At 36.0% G+C, this 18,733-nt stretch overlaps 1 pseudogene; it reads right to left on the minus strand.

The window, feature by feature from the left end:
• Window positions 1-241: 241 nt before the first annotated feature.
• Window positions 242-18,733, minus strand: part of LOC149124561 (ATP synthase F(0) complex subunit g, mitochondrial pseudogene) — a 178,779-nt pseudogene continuing 160,287 nt past the window's right edge.

Below are 18,733 nucleotides of genomic sequence, written 5' to 3' on the forward strand. Positions count from 1 at the left end.
ACATGATGTGGAAAATCTTTTCATATGCTACTTTGCCACTTTTATATTTACTTTGGTCAAGTATTTGTCTTTGGCTCACTTTATCATCTTTAATTTTTGATTTTTAATATCTTGTAAATATTTATTTTTGACATATATTATTTGACATTTTATTTGATCCTCATCACATATGTCTCATCACAAATGACCCAAAACCATTCAGTTAATACATTAAATATAACCAGATGTTGAAGATTAGTCTTTAAACATTATAGCCAATGATCCTCTACTTGCCTGTAATCTCTGATATAAAATTAATTCCATATATTAGTGTCCACCAAACCATTCAGCACAGCTTCTTTAAGAGTCAGCTGTTTGAGGCTACCACTCTGAAACTGTTGATTTTTTTTTTCAGGATTTTAATAGCTGTAGGGATCTCAGCAGGGGTTGGAGAAATCTGCTTACTTGTGTGTAGTACCAAAATGTAGACAATTGAAGACTCAACTATGCCCTGGCAATGTTCAGCAGCACTGGGACCTTCTAGGAGAGGTTATGGATAAACTGGGCCAAATTTTGGGCTGCAAAGTCTATTGTCCTCAACTCTTATTTTTACTTCTTTTAAGGCACATTTATTTTTGAAAGACTGATAAAGAGAGGAAAAGCGTGAAACGGAAACAGAAATATTATATCTGTTGGTTCATTACCCAAATAGACATAAATGATGCATCTGGCCAGATCAAATTCAGAAGCTAGGAACTCTATCCTGGTCTCCATAATGGGGACGAATACTTGGGCCATCTTCTGCTGCTTTCCCAGGCACATTAGCAAGGAGCTAAGGATTGGAAGTGGAGCAACTGAGACATAAATCAGCAGTCCAACATGGAATGCTGATGTTGCAAGCAGCACCTTACCGTGCTGTGTCACAATGCCAGCCCCTCTGGCTAATTTTTAATTTATATTTTCATTTTATTATCATTCAGTTGTAAGAGTTTCTTATGTATTTGAGATCATAAGTGTTTTCTTAGATTTATCTTCTGTAAATATTTTCCCAATCTATTGGATGCTTACTCTCTTGACATAATCTTTTCTTAAACAAAAGTTCCTTTTTCCTTTCAATGAGATCAAACCTGTCAATTATTTCTTTCATGAGTTGTGTCTTCTTTATTGTTTCTAAAAATCATTGCCTTACTCAAGCTCATCTGTGTTTTCTCCCTTGTTATTGTCTAGGAATTTTATAGTTTTGCCTCATATTTAGAAATATAATCCATTTCAGATTAATTTTTGTGAAGTCTGTAAGGTATGTGTCTAGATTCATTATTTGAATGTGAATGTCCAGTTATTTTAGAGCCATTTGTTGAAAGTCATATCTTTGGTCCAATGTATTGTCTTTGTATTTGTAGAGAAGAAAACAAAACAGTTGATTATATCTATGTAGGTCTGTGTCTAGACTCTTTATCCTGTTCCACTGATGTATCTTTCTATTTTTTTTCCCTAGTAACACACTCTCTTGATTACTATTGCTTTGTATTAAGTATTTTTTATTTTTTGACAGGCAGAGTGGACAGTGAGAGAGAGAGACAGAGAGAAAGGTCTTCCTTTGCCGTTGGTTCACCCTCCAATGGCCACCAAGGCCGGCGTGCTGCAGCTGGCGCACCGTGCTGATCCGATGGCAGGAGCCAGGTACTTATCCTGGTCTCCCATGGGGTGCAGGGCCCAAGCACTTGGGCCATCCTCCACTGCACTCCCTGGCCACAGCAGAGAGCTGGCCTGGAAGAGGGGCAACTGGGACAGATCCGGCGCCCCGACCAGGACTAGAACCTGGTGTGCCAGTACTGCAAGGTAGAGGATTAGCCTACTGAGCCGCGGCGCCAGCTTGTATTAAGTCTTGATGATAGGTAGTGTTAGTCTTCCAAACATGTTCTCTTTTAAAAATTTTTGGCAATTCTGTGTCCTTGGTCTCTTTATAAAAGTGTTAGCAAGTTTGTCAATATATACAAAATAACTTTCAGAATTTGGAGAGGCATTTCATTGAATTCATAGATCAAATTGGGAATAACTGATACTGACATAGTTAATTTGTGTTACTGTACCAAAATACTATGCTCACTTTGGGAGCCTATACTGTACCAAAATACTTAGACAAGAATTAATAAACAACAGAAATGTGTTGCTCATAGCTTTGGAGTCAGGGTAGTACAAGTACAAGGCACCCCAAAAGTTTTAATATGATGATGGTTTATTCTCTGCTTCATAGATGAGGTCTAATAATATTCTTCATTTGAAAAATTTGCCAAAAAACTTGCTGAGGCTTTTTTTTTTTGTAAGACATTAACCCCACTAATTGTTTTGCTACCCATATGATAATCACTTCCTCACTCCTTAATGCTATCATATGGGGAATCAGGGATTGCCACATAAATTTTGGAGGGAGGAAAAAATTCTGACTGTTGCAGATATGACAGTTTTGAGTCTTCATATCTACAAATATGGACTAACTCTCCATTAACTTGGTTCTTCTATTCTTTAATCAAATTTTGGGAGTTTTTCTAATATAAACCTTTTGTGCATTTTCTTACATTTATTCATAAGACTTTCAAGGGGGAGGCTCATATAAATGGTATTATTTGAATTTCAGATTCCATGTATACAATGTCCTTAGTATATAGGGATATGATTGAATTTTGTAGAAGATCAATTTCGTTATTTAATGTGTAAAAATTTTAAGTAGTGTGAGCAAATATTAGTGTACTATATAAAATAAATTCATATAAAATTATATACAAGAAGGCATTACCATAACTAATCTCAGGGGAGGAGAACTTATGGGGTAGAAGAAAGTTTGCTGTTCCAACTGATGGAGCAGTAGTTATTTCATTTACAATAGCACAATTTATACTTCAATAAAAATAATGAGAACAGTTATATACAGTGGCAGTTTTGAATTTGAGTCTGACAAGATAAAATGTTTTGCATTTCAGTAATCAAAGTTCAGGAAAATCTTTATGTGTGAATGAAGAAATTAAGAATTGTGATATTTGAACTACATTTGATGCTCAAGTTGAATTTGGATATATCAATTAGTATTTATTAAAAATTGAAGGAGACTTCTGTTAAAACTGGAGCTGATTAGTGAAATCAGTCTTATGTGTTGCCATATATTTTTAGGGCATTCAGAAATCACAAGGATACTTCTAAATGTTTGTGAAAAATGCATACGCATGAATTTCAGAAAAAAAAAACTTAGTACCAAAAGAAATTTATTTTAATCTCTTTCCACTTTTGAAGCAAATTTGTATATGAATAGAACCTAGGTTATTTTGCAAATACAAACATGTATATTTAGTGTTTTATTGACATGTATTTTTCTACATTTCTGAGTACTCACCCTAGAGCTCATATAAAAATTCCCCAGGCCACAATCTGACAAAGCTACATTAACTATACATTTTCCTTTTTTGCGATTATCTATTTATGAAAAAGAATAAAGGGAATGGTGTTTTAGGCTTCAGAATTCTGTTGACACCTCAATCAGGTACATAACCTCTCTAACAAGTTATATATACATTAAAATAACATCTGCTCTTCAGAGATGTGTAAAAAGTAGGGAACAAAGATGGTAAGCCAGAAATTGGAATCTTTTGTTTAAATAGTAATAATACCAACAAAATTTTTTTTTGAAATAAGAAAACTTCTATGAAGTATAATTCAGTGATAAATCATGCATAAGTAAAAGTTACACTGAACTTATTGTCACACCAATTATATAAATGTTCGTCTCTAAACAATAAACCTCTGTTAAGCCTATGATTGTTTATCCTTATCCATTTTATGTTTGGGAATGTTTATGATAAATTAATTTTGGGTGGGTTTTCTATAACAATTATTGTGCTTTATATTTTACATAGTTTTTGTTTCAAATATGTTATGATAAAAATCTTTAAAGCTTCAACCACCCTTCTGAGTTCAAACTGTTGAAGAATCGGTTATGTGGGTAGTTCTTTGGTTGAATGACAAGCTGTCATTTAAAGCTGAGTGACAGGGCTCCAATTTAAATGATCGAAGTAGGTGATCATGTTGTATGTTTTGGATTCTGGCTTCAAAAAACAAATTCTTTGTTTGCATTATCTCAGGTTATCTAAATAAGTCACCAAATTCATTAAGACAATGGTCATTGTTACTTGCCTGAATTTAATAGTAATAATCATTGATAAATATTACATATCAATGTTGACCTATAAATCATGTAATTTTAGATATATGTGAGAGTACTTCAAAAATTTTGTGGAAAATAGAATTAAAAGGCAACTCACTTTTGCCATGAACATTTGAAGACCTATTGTACTTGTTATGGCCATAGTTAGTTAATGTACATATTGTTAACATGTTTCTGCAATGGAAGTGTAATGATGCTTTCTCCAACAGGAGGGGGCAGTACAAAGGAACAAAGCATTTCAAAACTAGTGCTATTCCTTCTTCTGTTACTAAGAGACATTAAGAAAAGTGCTAACCACCATGCAAATTGCAAGTAGATTGATCTCTCTACAAAGTTTAATTCTGCAGTCAGTAACCTGATTCATGATTGAATTTCCGGTTTTCAATACCAAGACTGGGGAGCCTTTCAAAGCTATAGGAAACAGACCATGGAAAATTGCATAAGAACTTTAATTTGCAGCACCATAAGAAAATTGCTAATATGGTACGGGAAATAATTGAATAAAAAGTCACTTGCAAGGCATTAGGGTTTATGGCTATAATTCAGATAGAGATCAGAAATATTTAATTATTTCAATAGGAATGTAATGGATATAGATGTGATTATTCAATATGGTGAGATAGGGTATGCAGTTAATATTACACTTGCCAGAAACAAAATTAATTGATTATTTCTTTATTTGAAAAGCAGAGAGAGAGAGAGAGAGAGAGAGAAATCTTCCTTCTTTTGGTTTACTCCCCAAATAACCACAACAGCCAGGTCTAGGCTAAATCAAAGCCAGGAGCCAGGAACACAATCCAGGTCCATCTCATGGGTGACAGGGACCTAAGTACTTAAGCCTTCACCTTAAGTCTTCCAGGCTGTGCATTAATAGGAAACTGGGTTGGAATTTGAATAACCAGTACAGTAACCCTGGCACTGAAATATAGCATGTGTGAGCCCTAAGTGGCAGCTTAAGTGCTGTGCCGAAAGTCTACCCTAATTAATTGATTATTGACTGAATATCAAAAAATGAAGGAAAAGAAAGAATTACTTTATTTTAAAACAAAACCTCAAGAATAAAAGACATTAGTGTTCAAATAGCATTGTATATGAACCAATGATTGTCTCCATTATTTCTTCTTTCACACTTTGATTCTTTCAAATTTTTAACTTGTTATGTTATTCTTCAGAGAACATATAAGCCAGGAAATAGAGCAGAATCTAAGAGGTTTCTTAGATTTGGACAAGATTCAGACCTCTGTTAGAAAGAGGTTCAATGATTCTGAGATCTAAGTTTAGACATGCTCCGTCAGAGTTTGAGGTCATTTGACTGAAGAAGTACAAAGGAGTTCCTTAACAGGTTGAGAAAGACTACCTAAAAACTGTGATTCCTTTTATTTCATTATCTTCAGGATTTTGGAAAAAGAGAAGGTCTAGATTTCTCTTAAATACTAGTAATAATATTATTGACAATACCTAGTATTTATTGAGATATTATTAGTGATCAGTATACTCAGGAGATTAACATTTGGACTTGAAACTGGTGTACCTATGATTAGATTGCAGCTGTTTCTCCTACCCTCTATGCAACCCTTGGAAAATTTCATAAACTCTGTGCTTCAGTTTTCCAATTTTAATATATGTATAATAACAACACCTACATTGCAGCTTTGTCAAGAGGCTTTAATATCTGTTAGTGCACTTAAATTATGGCTGCAATATAATTGCAATACATGTAACATAAGTGATGGTTTAATTTTACAGTATTTCTGGCACTCTTTTAAGAACTTTACATTAATTAATGTGTCTTAAGCTTGCAAAAACCCCAAAAAGAAAGTATGATTAAGGCTTCTGTTTTATACCAGATATTAAGGCACATAAAAAATAAGAATCTTACATGAATATATAAAGAGGTAAGAACTTACATCATGGAATTGGTAAATTTTTAATATATCAAAAGTGAGTTTTCTGAATCAGGGGTCTCAGTTTTTACTAAGAAGCAGACAAAAACTATTTTCTCACATATAATCTCTTCTTCACCATCACCACCATGATGTGAGTGAAAGGATCTTAAACATGCAAGAAGAGATTCTTAAAGCTAGACATAGAGACAAAAAATATGAATTACAGAACTTGTAGAAGTATAGGAATACTTCCTAACAGCCTTTACTCCTGTCCTTAGAAAGAAGAAAAAAGATCATCTTAAGTGGAAAAGGAGTTCTTAAATGTTTACAAAATATAGAGAATAAACCAGTATTGCTGGAATTTATCTTTTAAAAATGAAAGCACATGGCCAGCGCCGTGGCTCAATAGGCTAATCCTCCTCCTGCAGCACCAGCACCCCGGGTTCTAGTCCTGGTGGGGGCGCCAGATTCTGTACCGGTTGCTCCTCTTCCAGTTCAGCTCTCTGCTGTGGCCTGGGAAGGCAGTGGAGGATGGCCCAGGTACTTGGGCCCTGCACCCGCATGGGAGACCAGGAGAAGCACCTGGCTCCTGGGTTTAGATCAGTGCGGTGCGCTGGCCACAGCACGCTAGCCACAGGGGCCATTGGGGGTGAACCAATGGAAAAGGAATACCTTTCTCTCTCTCACTGTCCACTCTGCCTGTCAAAAAAAAAAAAAAAAAGAAAAAGAAAAAAAAAAAAGAAAGCACATGCCTCTGAGTCACCTATCACCTAAGTTGAAAAAAAAAATCAAAGATTTCTAAAGAGTAGGAGACATTCTCTGTCTTTGTATTAGTTTTCTCTGCTGAAAGAGCTTTGATCAGTGGGAAACAGAAATGAAAAAATGTTTGAGCAATTCATAGCTGTCAGCCTCCAGAGACTATTTGTTTAACTTGTAAATTATCCTAAGATATTGAAAGGTTATTAATGTGATTTTAAGCAAAATTAATTTTTTAGGAAAAATAGAGATTTGAAAGGTTATTAGTGTGGTTTTTAAACAAAATTATTTTGTTAGGAAAAATAGAAAGATATTTAAAAATTCCTCATGTCAAAATTTTAGTCTATCTTTCTGGATAAGGAATATATCTCTTAGATCTTGCTTTAAGAACAATAGAAGGAGCTGGTGCTGTGGTGCAGTGGGTTGAAGCCCGGCCTACAATGCTAGCATCCATATGGGTGCTGTTTCGAATCCCAGCACCTGCTATATTCCCTGCTATGGCCTGGGAAAGCAATGGAAGACGGCCTAAGTGCTTGGGCCCTTCCACCCACATGGGAGACCAGAAGGAGCTCCTGGCTCCTGGCTTCGGATCAGTTTAGCTTTAGCCATTGCAGCCATTTGGGAGTTAACCAGCAGATGGAAGACCTCTCTCTCTCCTCTCTCTCTCTCTGCTTCAGCCTCTCTATAACTCTGCCTTTCAAATAAACAAAAATAAATCTTTAAAAAAATAAAACAACAGAAAACAGTCAAGTACTATCTCTTTTCCACAACAAAGGCTATTCACTCTCTAGTTCTAGTCTGGGTTTTTAAGCTCACTGAATGGAATCTTTTAGGGAAGATCTCAAAAAACTCAGAAATTTTCTCATAGATATTAAGCTTATTGGGACCGGATATCTTGTTTTATGTATGGTTCACTCATTGGGCACTATTATAGACTGAATATTTGTGTCCCCCAAATTTCATCCCAAAACTGACAGAATTTGGAGATGTTACCTTTGTGAGGTAATTAGTATTATAATGTTTATGAAGGTGATGCTGCATTATAGGATTAATGCCCTTCAAAAATGAGGAACGAAGCCAAGATATCTCTCCCCACAGTGTGAGGATATATCCAGAAGGTGATCTCTGCAAACCAGGAAGACAACCCTCTCCAGACACTGAATCTGCCAGAATCAGGTCTTGGACATCTTAGTTTCCAGAGCGTAAGGAATAAATATTTGTGGTTTGAGACACTCAGTTGTTGATATTTTGTTAAAATAGTCTGAACTAAGAGGCACATGCATGTTGCATACCAGCTGCAAAGACTACTGTCCCCAACTATCCAGAATTGTGCCAGATTTCACAGTCTAAGGGAACAGTCATCTGTAAAACACCCACAGAAAGTCATTCACTTGTCACAAGTTTAGTGATTTGTAGGCTACTCCTACTTTTGATCAGATGACTAAAATGTTACAGATTTTTATCACCTTCTCAGGTTTTTTGTATATTTGTTTTAGGTATTTTATTTATTTTGAAAGAGCTACAAAGAGAGAGGGAGGGACACAGAGAATGAGAGAGAGAGGGAGAGATCTTCATACACTGATTTACTCCCCAGATGGCTGCAATGGCCAGAATTGGGCCAGGCCAAAGCCAGGAACCAGAAGCCTAATCCAGGTCTCTCCTGTGGGTGACAAGGACACAACCACTTGGGCCATCTTCTGCTGCTTTCCACAGGCCATTAACAGAAAGCTGGAATGGAACTTGAGTAACTGGAAAATGAACTTGTGCCCATATGTGATGCCAGCATCATAGGTGGCCACTGTATCTGCTATACCACAAATGCTGGCCTCTACCAAATACGTTGGATTTTTGCCTTTTTCAGATTTTGGAATATTTGCGTATAAATACTGATGTATCCTACAGATCAGACACAAGTTTGAACATAAAATTCATTAATGTTTCACATGCACCTTATACACATAACCTGAAGGTAATTTTATATAATATTCTCAGTGAGTCTGAATTTGGACTATAACTCATCACAGAAATTAGATGTGAAATTCTCTACTTAGAGGTGGCATTTCAATAATCATAAAATTTAAAATTATGAACATTTCAGTTTTTGAATTATCAGATTAAGGATACTCAACCTGTACTTACGGACTGCAGCTTTATTATAGCAAAAAAGGATATGCATCAGAACCAGAGACACAAAGAGCCCTTTCTAGAAATATCTCACACATGAAGCTGTTGCCATCCTCAACAGTACATTTCTAGTACATCAAGGTATGATTATATGCAGAGTACAGCCAACCAAGGAAGCTCACCAGAGTTTCAGTGTCCAATAGTGTCCCTTAAGCTTCATCAAATAGGCATGATTAAATCTTTGTCTACATAGTCAAACTCATTCTCCAAGTTCCTCCACTTCCTAGAGACCAGGTTGCTATCACAGGAGTTAATTTATTAATTTTCTGACTTAATGTTCTTTCTAGTGTGGCCAGCCCAGTCTATAGTTATCTGATCAGCAAAAACTATCAGTGTCCCTACCCTAATTACCTCCTCAGAATGAACTGTAAGGGGTGGTCCAACATGAATAACAAAGATTATCCTAGTCACTGCATAAATTCCATGATCTTAAAAATGATGCCCTAGATATTTGCATTGTGGTGCAGAGGGTAATGCATCTGTCTACAATGCAGGTGTCCAATGTGGGCACTGGTTCAAGTCTAGCTGCTCCACTTCCAATCCAGCTCCCTGCAAATGGCCTGAGAAAAGCAGTGGAAGATGGCCCAAGAGTTTGTTCCCTTTCCACCCACATGAGTGACCTGGAAGAAAGTCCTGACTTCCACCTGCTATCTGAGAGTAAACGTTTTGATAGATCTCTCTCTGTCTCGCTCTCCCTCTCTGTAACTCTTTCAAATATATAAATAAATATTATTTTAAAATAAAGAAAAAATAAAAAGGAACTCCTAGAAAAGGGGGACAACAACCAGCCAAAATCTTCATTACACTCCAGGAGATTTTTAGAACACAAATAAGGTTGTAGCTACAAGGGCTATTACATGTTTGGGATAAAAGAAGAAAGATTAGGTCTCCATTTATATAATTGGTGATAAGAGTAATGATGGAAACATACCAGGGGATTCCAATTCAATCCCATCAAGGTGGCATGTACCAATGCCATCTCACTAGTCCAAGTGATCAATTTCTGTTCACAATTGATCATAATGATAGGACTAAGAACCAAAGGGATCACATAAACAAGAATAGTGTCTGCAAATAAAAACTGATAGACTCAAAAAGGGAGAGAACCATCCAACATGGGAAGCAAGATACACAGCAGACTCATAGAATGGCAGATGTCCTAAATAGTGCTCTGGCCTCAGAATCAGCCTTTAAGGCATGCGGATCCAGCAGAAAAGCCCATGAGAGTATTTCAGGCATGGAAAGACAAGACACTCTGGGGGAAAAAAATGACCTAAATGAAAGATCTCCATGAGTGAGATCCCAGTGGAAAGAACAGGTCATCAAAGGAGGAGGTACCTTTCTCTAAAGGGAGGAGAGAACTTCCACTTTGACTACGACCTTGTCTAAATATGATCAGAGTCAGTGAACTCAGGGGGCTTCCATAGCCTTGGCAGCTCATGACAAGAGCCTAGGGTGATTACTGATGCCATAAACAAGAGTGTCAATTTGTTAAGTCAACAACAGGAGTCACTTGCACTTACTCCTCATGTAGGATCTCTGTTCTTAATGTGCTATACAGTGTGATTTAATGCTATAACCAGTACTTAAACAGTATTTTTCACTTTGTGTTTCTATGTGGGTGCAAACTGTTGAAATCTTTACTTAATATATGTTAAACTGATCTTCTGTATATAAAGAGAATTGAAAATGAATCTTGATATGAATGGAAGGGGAGAGGGAGCAGGAAAGGGGAGGGTTGCGGGTGGGAGGGAAGTTATGGGGGGGAGGTAGACATTGTAATCCATAAGCTGTACTTTGGAAATTTATATTAATTAAATAAAAGTTAAAAAAAAGAGTGTGTATGGGATTGATGAAATGAGTAAAAAGAGAGAGACAAAAGACAAAAAGACGGGAGCTTTTTTACAGACTGTGTTCTTCTCAAACCTTGGAAATTGTAATTTGGATTATAATTTAGAATATTTTTAATTATGTGGAAACACTGAAAAATTAATTAACCTCAGGCATTTTCATTATTTAGGTGTTCTTTTGTCTTTAATGCTAATGAAAATATAATTGAATAAACATCTATACTACCATTCAAAAATTATACTAATATTCATCCTCTCTTGTGAAATTTTGCATTGAGAAGGTGAGTAATATCTGACCTAGCTCATAGAAACCATTACTTTTGTAAATTGCAGTCCAGTGATGTATATATAATCTAAATTTCCAGTATCTGAAGAAAAAAGGGTAATCTCTAGTACTTTTATTTCTTATTATAATGCTGATACACATACTCATATAATTCCTAAATGAAATCTTACAACAGCATCTGTTTTAATAGAAAAGATAATGAAGGTCCAACAGCAATTAATTTATTCCATAATATACCTAAGGAAAAATTATTTTCAAGATTCTACTCAGAATTGTCCTAATTATCTGTAGAAATAAGTAACAATGAGTTAAATTGTACATTAAGATAACATAAGCCATTTTAAAACAATGGGACCAATTCTAAATACATTTTATTGATTTCAATGTTATTATATTTGCTAGTATACATTCCCAGAGTCATAAAACTTAATATTATAAAGCTGACTTGACTTGGCACTGAACATGTTTCCAGATTTCTATTAGATTTTATAGCTCCTACTTGGTTCTTACCTAAAAGCTGTGACCCTATTACTGCCTCAGTCACCCTTGAGAAATTTCTATTGAAGTTTGTTAAGAATAAGAGGCTATATAAATATTTAGCTGCAGATTACTTTCCTAAGTATACATGAGTTATGCTAATTGTTAAATTAATAATCATAATACCACTTTTCTTAGGATATTATTAGTTTAATCTTATTTTAGAGTGAAAGAACATTGACTTAATTATTTTTGTTTTAACACCCTTATGCAGTAATTCCTTGGGGTATACTGTAATAGCTTAAGACAACTTTCTAAATTTCAATATTTTTATTGCATGTAAACACACTAATAATCTATGTATCTCAGAAATTTTTGCCTGAAAACATAATTCACACCACAGTTTTACCCCCAAAGTAACTTTAAATACACTTGCTTGTTATATAGCTTAAAAAGCAACTGTAGTGTCTGGTATTGTGGCATAGCAAGTAAAGCCACTTCCTATGACAGGCAACCCACATGGGTGCCAGTTTGAGACCCAGCTTCTCCACTTCCTATCCAGTTCCCTGCTAATGTGCCTGGGAAAACAATCAAACAAGGCCCAAGTCTTTGTGCCCCTGCATCCACTTGGGAAACCCAAGAGAAGCTCCTGTCTCTTGGCTTTGGTCTGGCCCAATTTTTGTCGTTGCAACCAGTTGGGGAATGAACCAGCAGATGGAATCTCTCTCTCTCTCACTCTCTCTGTGTAAGTCTCAATTTCAAATAAAATAAAATAAAAGGTTAAAAAGTTGTGGAATAGACTTAGCTCATAATTTCTAGTTCATCATTTCAGGGACTTTTTCTTTTTTTTTTTTTTTTTTTTTTTTTTTTTTGACAGGCAGAGTGGACAGTGAGAGAGAGACAGAGAGAGAAAGGTCTTCCTTTGCCGCTGGTTCACCCTCCAATGGCCGCCGCTGCAGCCGGCGCACCGCGCTGATCCTGGCAGGAGCCAGGAGCCAGGTGCTTTTCCTGGTCTCCCCTGGGGTGCAGGGCCCAAGCACCTGGGCCATCCTCCACTGCACTCCCTGGCCATAGCAGAGAGCTGGCCTGGAAGAGGGGCAACCGGGACAGAATCCGGCGCCCCAACCGGGACTAGAACCCGGTGTGCCGGCGCCGCAAGGTGGAGGATTAGCCTAGTGAGCCACGGCGCCGGCTTCATTTCAGGGACTTTTTCTGAAGAGACAATTAAAAATTATTATAAACTAAAAATAAAGCATATGAATGTAGTGATACTTTTTTTTTAATTTAAGTACATTTTCTCTGAAACTCTTTAGCCAAGAGTCTTGTGAATGTTGAAATTGAATTTTCAGAATTTTAAGGTCATAGTAAAACAAAATGTTAATGAATGTTTAAAAATTAAGTTGAAGCTGAGTGCTAAATTAAGGTGAATAAATGTTATATATGATATATATCAAAAAATCAAACATCATTTTCAATTATATTTTGAAAATATAGAATAGTTATATAAATAACTATTAAAGTTACATACATTTCTGCTTTTTAAGTATATATAGTTTTATCTTTGCAAAATCCTCAATAAATTTTGTATAATTAGATGGATAATTATGTTAAACAGTGGTATAAATCATAATAACTGAATGTTTCCTTAAAGTTCATAATTAATGAAAAAGATCACAGCAATTAGACCAGTTGTGTTTTATTAAATTGTTTTTTAACGATAGAGACAAAAATAAATTAAATGGACATTTGTGTAATGCAAACATCTTTAAATGCTTTCTTTAGATGCTTAGAGTGACTTTGGCCATTGGACCTAGCATTTCAAATCCATTCCTTCCCTCGATTTGAGTTGTATAGCACTGCCATAGTCAGAACTCCCCATATAAGTTTATTATCCTATCTCCACATATCTTTCCAAATTATTGATTATCTAGTTTCTGTTTGATACCTTCATGATTTCTGTTTTTTGAAGTTTTCACTTGAATTGTGAAAAGTTATTTCCCTTGTTATACCAATCTGAATTTCTGGTAGGCACATTCCTTTATTTTTATTTGACTTCCTTTGTCCTTTTCTCCCTCTTGTAAATAATTGGTTTGCATAGAGCATTTCCTACAAGTGAGCAATTTTTGAATGACAATGGACCTGCTACTCCTATTAATTGGATTTGGCCAAAGAAATTAGGCATTGATGATCAGAATTGCTGTCCTCAACAGAATCATCTCACATGTCACACTACTTACAATGTTTCATGACACATTAGTGGATAGTATGATTTGAATTTTTCCCAAAAATTCAGGTTGCCAATGTAATGTTTTTAAGAGATGGAACCTTTAAGAGGTGATTAGGCCACAAGGGTTCTTCCTTTGTGAATGCAATTAAAAATCTTCTTTAGAAAGAAACTTTATTCTTCATGTGGTCCTTTGACTTTGCCTGCCACCTTCTACCATGTGAAGACACAGCATTCCTTAACTCTAGAAGATATAGCCTGAATACACGAGCAGGTTTGTTGGCACCTTGATCTTGGACTTTCCAGAATCCAGAATTGTGTGAATTAATTTTTATCCTTTTCAAGTTACCTAGTCTGTGGTATTCTGGTACAGCAGCACAAATAGACTTGGATAGTAGATATGGGAAAACTGACATTTATTATATAACATAGAACATAATATTCTTGGCCAGTGCCATGGCTCAATAGGCTAATCCTCCTCCTGCGGCACCAGCACCCTGGGCTCTAGTCCTGGTGGGGGCGCCAGATTCTGTACCGGTTGCTCCTCTTCCAGTCCTTCTCTCTGCTGTGGCCCAGGAGTGCAATGGAGGATGGCCCAAGTCCTTGGGCCCTGCACCTGCATGGGAGACCAGGAGAAGCACCTGGCTCCTGGCTTCGGATCAGCGCGGTGCGCCGGCCACAGCGCACCAGCCGCAGCGGCCACTGGGGGGTGAACCAACAGAAAAGGAAGACATTTCTCTCTGTCTCTCTCTCTCTCACTGTCCACTCTGCCTGTCAAAAACAAAAACAAACAAAAACAAAAAGAAAACATAATATTCTTAACAGCAAAGCAGTATTTTCAGTTTTAAATCAAGATTTAGAGCTATCTGCATCTCAATGTTTATTGCAGCTCAATTCACAATAGCTAAGACCTGGAATCAACCTAAATGTCCATCAACAGTATCCTGGATAAAGAAGTAATTATGGAATATGTACTCTATAGAATAGTATACAGCAGTAAAAAATGAAATCTGGTCATTTGCAACAAAATGGAAGAATCTGGAAAACACCGTGCTGAGTGAAATAAGCCAGCTCCAAGGGACAAATATCATATGTTCTCCCTGATCTGTGACAACTAACTGAAAACCTAAAAGGAAACCTGTAGAAGTGAAACTGACACTATGAGAAGCAATGACTTGATCAGCCCTTGTCCTGAATCTTGAGGAACAGCTTACTATTTTATTCCTTTTAGTATTGTTTTGCTCTACTTAATACCATTGCTTGAATTCTTTAATTAACACACGATTATTCTTACATGTCTAAACCCAACTGAAAATTGATCCCTGTAAATTGATCCCTGTTAAAAATAAGAGTGGGAATAAGAGAGAGAGAGAGGTACAATTCGGCACACACTCCCTTGGATTAGCCCTAAGGGTAAAGCTAAAAAGCTGCCATGGGACTCCAAATCCCATTAAGTTGGCAGGTACCAATGCCCCCTTACTAGCTAAAGTGATCAGTTTAAGTTCATGTCTGATCATAAACATAAGATTAAATCTCAAACAGATCACATAAATAAGATCAGTGTCTGCTAATAATACTTGATAGGATTAAAAAGGAGAAAATGATCCAACATGGGAAGCAGGCCACACAGCAGACTCATAGAATAGCAAATGCCCTAAACAGAACTCTGGCCTCAGAATCAGTCTTTAAAGCATTCGGATCTGGCTAAAAAGCCAATGAGAGCATTTCAGGAATGGAAAGCCAAGATACTATGGCAAAAAATGACCTAAATTAAAGATCTCTGTGAGTGCAATCTTGGTGGAAAAAAAGGGCCATCAAAGAAGTGGATACCTTTCTCTGAAGGGAGGAGAGAATTTCCAATTTGATTATGGCCTTGTCTAAATAATGTCGGAGTTTGTGAACTCAAGAGGCTTTCATTGCATTGGCAGCTTATGACAAGAGCCTCAGGTGATTACTGACGCCATAAAGAAAAGTGTCAATTGTTAAATCAATAATAGGTGTCACTGTGCACCTGCTCCCTATGTAGGACTTCTGTCCTTAATGTGTTGCACTATGAGAATTAACTTTAAAACTAATCTTCAAACAGTACTTTATATTTTGTGTGTCTGTGTAGGTCCAAACTGTTGAAATCTTTACTTAGTATAGAGTTGATCTTTTGTATATAAAGAAAATTAAAAATGAATCTTAATAAAGAATAGGATGGGAGAGGGAGTAGGAGATGGGATGCTTTGAGGGTGTGAGGGTGGTTATAGGGGGAAGAACAGCTGTAATCCAAAAGTTGTACTTTTGAAATTTGTATTTATTAAATAAAATTTTTTCTATTAAAAATAAAAATAAATCAGGATTTTCTGAAAGTGTAATTTTCATTTATAAAAATGAAGATCATACACTATTAAAGCACTGTTTATATTTTTAAAATTCTTTTAAAAAAGGCAATGATACTTGTCATATTTTAGATTACAACAGAAACCAAAGTGTAGTCTGAGTTTGTAATTATTACATTCATGATATTCATGTACAAATGTTTGATTAATTCAATATATTTTCTTTTATTAGATCTGATCATTTACATACTGTTTTACATTATGAGAGCATTTCAATATTTATCAAAAAGTGAAATTTAAAAATTAGATTATTTTGGTGCAAGAAAGTATACTTCTTTAATCCTCACAATATCAAAGTAGGAAGACTAAACATACAAGTTTTAAACCTAAGTATACCTATAGACTTTATATAACCAATAAATTTTTAGTAATAAAACAGTTTACATGATTATACATAGGCTTCATTTTTGTCTCAGATTACTATGTTTTGTCAATAGTATTGTTTATTTTTACTAGACCCAAAGTTGTTTTTCTCTTCCTAACATCTCTCAAAATTCAATAAAATGAAACTGTTGCCTGAATTATAAAATCTGATCTGTCACATGGGTGTGTGTGTGTGTGTGTGTGTGTGTGTGTTCATATATGTATGTGGTTAAAAATAAAGTTACAGCAGTCTCTCAAAAGTAAAACAATTCAAAGCAACTGATTTTTCAAGAACACTATAGGAAGCAGCAAATTTAAATGACAGATAAGACTTAAAGGATGATTAAGTGTTCAGATCTGCAAAGAGATATGATGACTTTTCTCATCTCCTCTAATTCTGATTTTTTTTTTCTCAAAAGAATTGTCCCATTTTTCTTTTGTATGCCTACTCAATCATTTCTTGGTATCTATTTCTAGGAAGACCTAAACTAATGCAGCAGGAAATGAGTTCAAGGGAAACAGAGTAATTTTGTGTTACAGAAGTATACACATATTGTGAGTTACAAGTAGAATAAAAAATAGTTACCATATTTTGGGTATCACAAAATAGTGGATTTACAGTTACTGTAGTATTTACTTTGTGCCTAAATTTTGTTTAAAAACATTTTACAAGTGGTAAAACTGCAAGTGGAGATACTACTAAAATCTTTCTAACATAATTGAGGTAAAATGATTGAATATTCTATCTAGGATAAAGGGTCTTGTAAAAGACAATCAGCCATAGTCAATGCACATTCTAGCACATTACTGAAAGCAGACACAGATACATTATTTACAAGTCAAAAAGCAGGAAGCACAAAGTAGTTCATTGGACACAGTACTGTGCAATTGCATAACTTGAAAGCGAATGACCATCTTATTTTTTTAGTATAAGATGAAAGTTGGGTTGACTTGAACTCATTACTTTGGCATTTATTAAGGTTGTATATACAATGAAAAACCTCAATAAATCAGGTAATGTCTCCCTTTGGTATAAAGAGAAAGTTTGCAAATTGCTTACTATTAATATGGTGCTTTTCCCACAGTCTCTGTCCCCTACCTGAGACACAAATTCACCAATTACACAGTACACAGTATCTATTTGAGTCCTGTACATTGTCATGGTGAACAGAGAGAACAAAAGAAGCCTATACAAACAGGATATTAATACAATAGAAGTATCAAACTCTGTCAGCACCCATGTGTGGGGAGCAACTCGGACTAGACTAAGTTACTGGAATTAAGACTTATTCTATGCATCTGCTCTCCCACAATATGGCGCTGAGAAGGGAGTAAACAACTTCTACGCAGCTGTCTCTCGCCAACTTGAGTGATGACCTGCAGATTGGAGGAGAGCAGCAAACTCGGTGTGTGGGTAGCAGAGTTGGGATTGGTGGAAGAAGACTATAAAGGAGGAGAGAGACAACATGCACCAGGAACATCTAAAGGGAACATCCGAATAACATCTGAGCAGCCCCTGAGAGAGCCGGCCGGCAGTTTGCCGCTCCCCCGTGGAAGTGGGGAAAGTGGCAGGGGGCACCACCCTTCCACGGAGGTGGAAGGGTCGGTAGCCAACCCGGGAAGAACCAGCAAGAAACCCGGGAAGGGCCGAGCAGACAAAAGAACAGCGTAGGGTCCTGTGTCATTCCTCCGTGAAGAGGGGGAGCAACACCATGTAATAGTGACAGGTGAATATATTAACTGGTATGGAAAAAATTGACAAATCTGAGAACCTGAGAAAGTGCAAATTAGCAAATGCACTAAAGAAACATTTCAGAGCAAATATCACCTGAAATAGATAAGAAAAAAGGCAGAAAGGAATTAATAGGTTATTCTAATTACCATTGAAGAGAAGTGATAGAAGAAAGGGGCTTCTGAAGAAAAACATTTAAAATTAGCATTTACATATTTTAAACACTGTGTCACAGACTTGAATCCAATACTACCTGCTTTCAATATTCATTGCCAACTCCTTTCTCCTAAAGAATACAAATAATAAGGCTAATTCAAAAATGATGATAGTCAATCATATAATATTTAATGATTAGGAAATCACTGATAAATATTATATCAACTATTTCCATTGAAAGAA

Source organism: Oryctolagus cuniculus, chromosome 9 (genome assembly GCF_051225735.1).
Source record: "Oryctolagus cuniculus isolate XC-2025 breed Fujian yellow rabbit chromosome 9, ASM5122573v1, whole genome shotgun sequence".
NCBI classification, from domain to species: Eukaryota; Metazoa; Chordata; class Mammalia; order Lagomorpha; family Leporidae; genus Oryctolagus; species Oryctolagus cuniculus.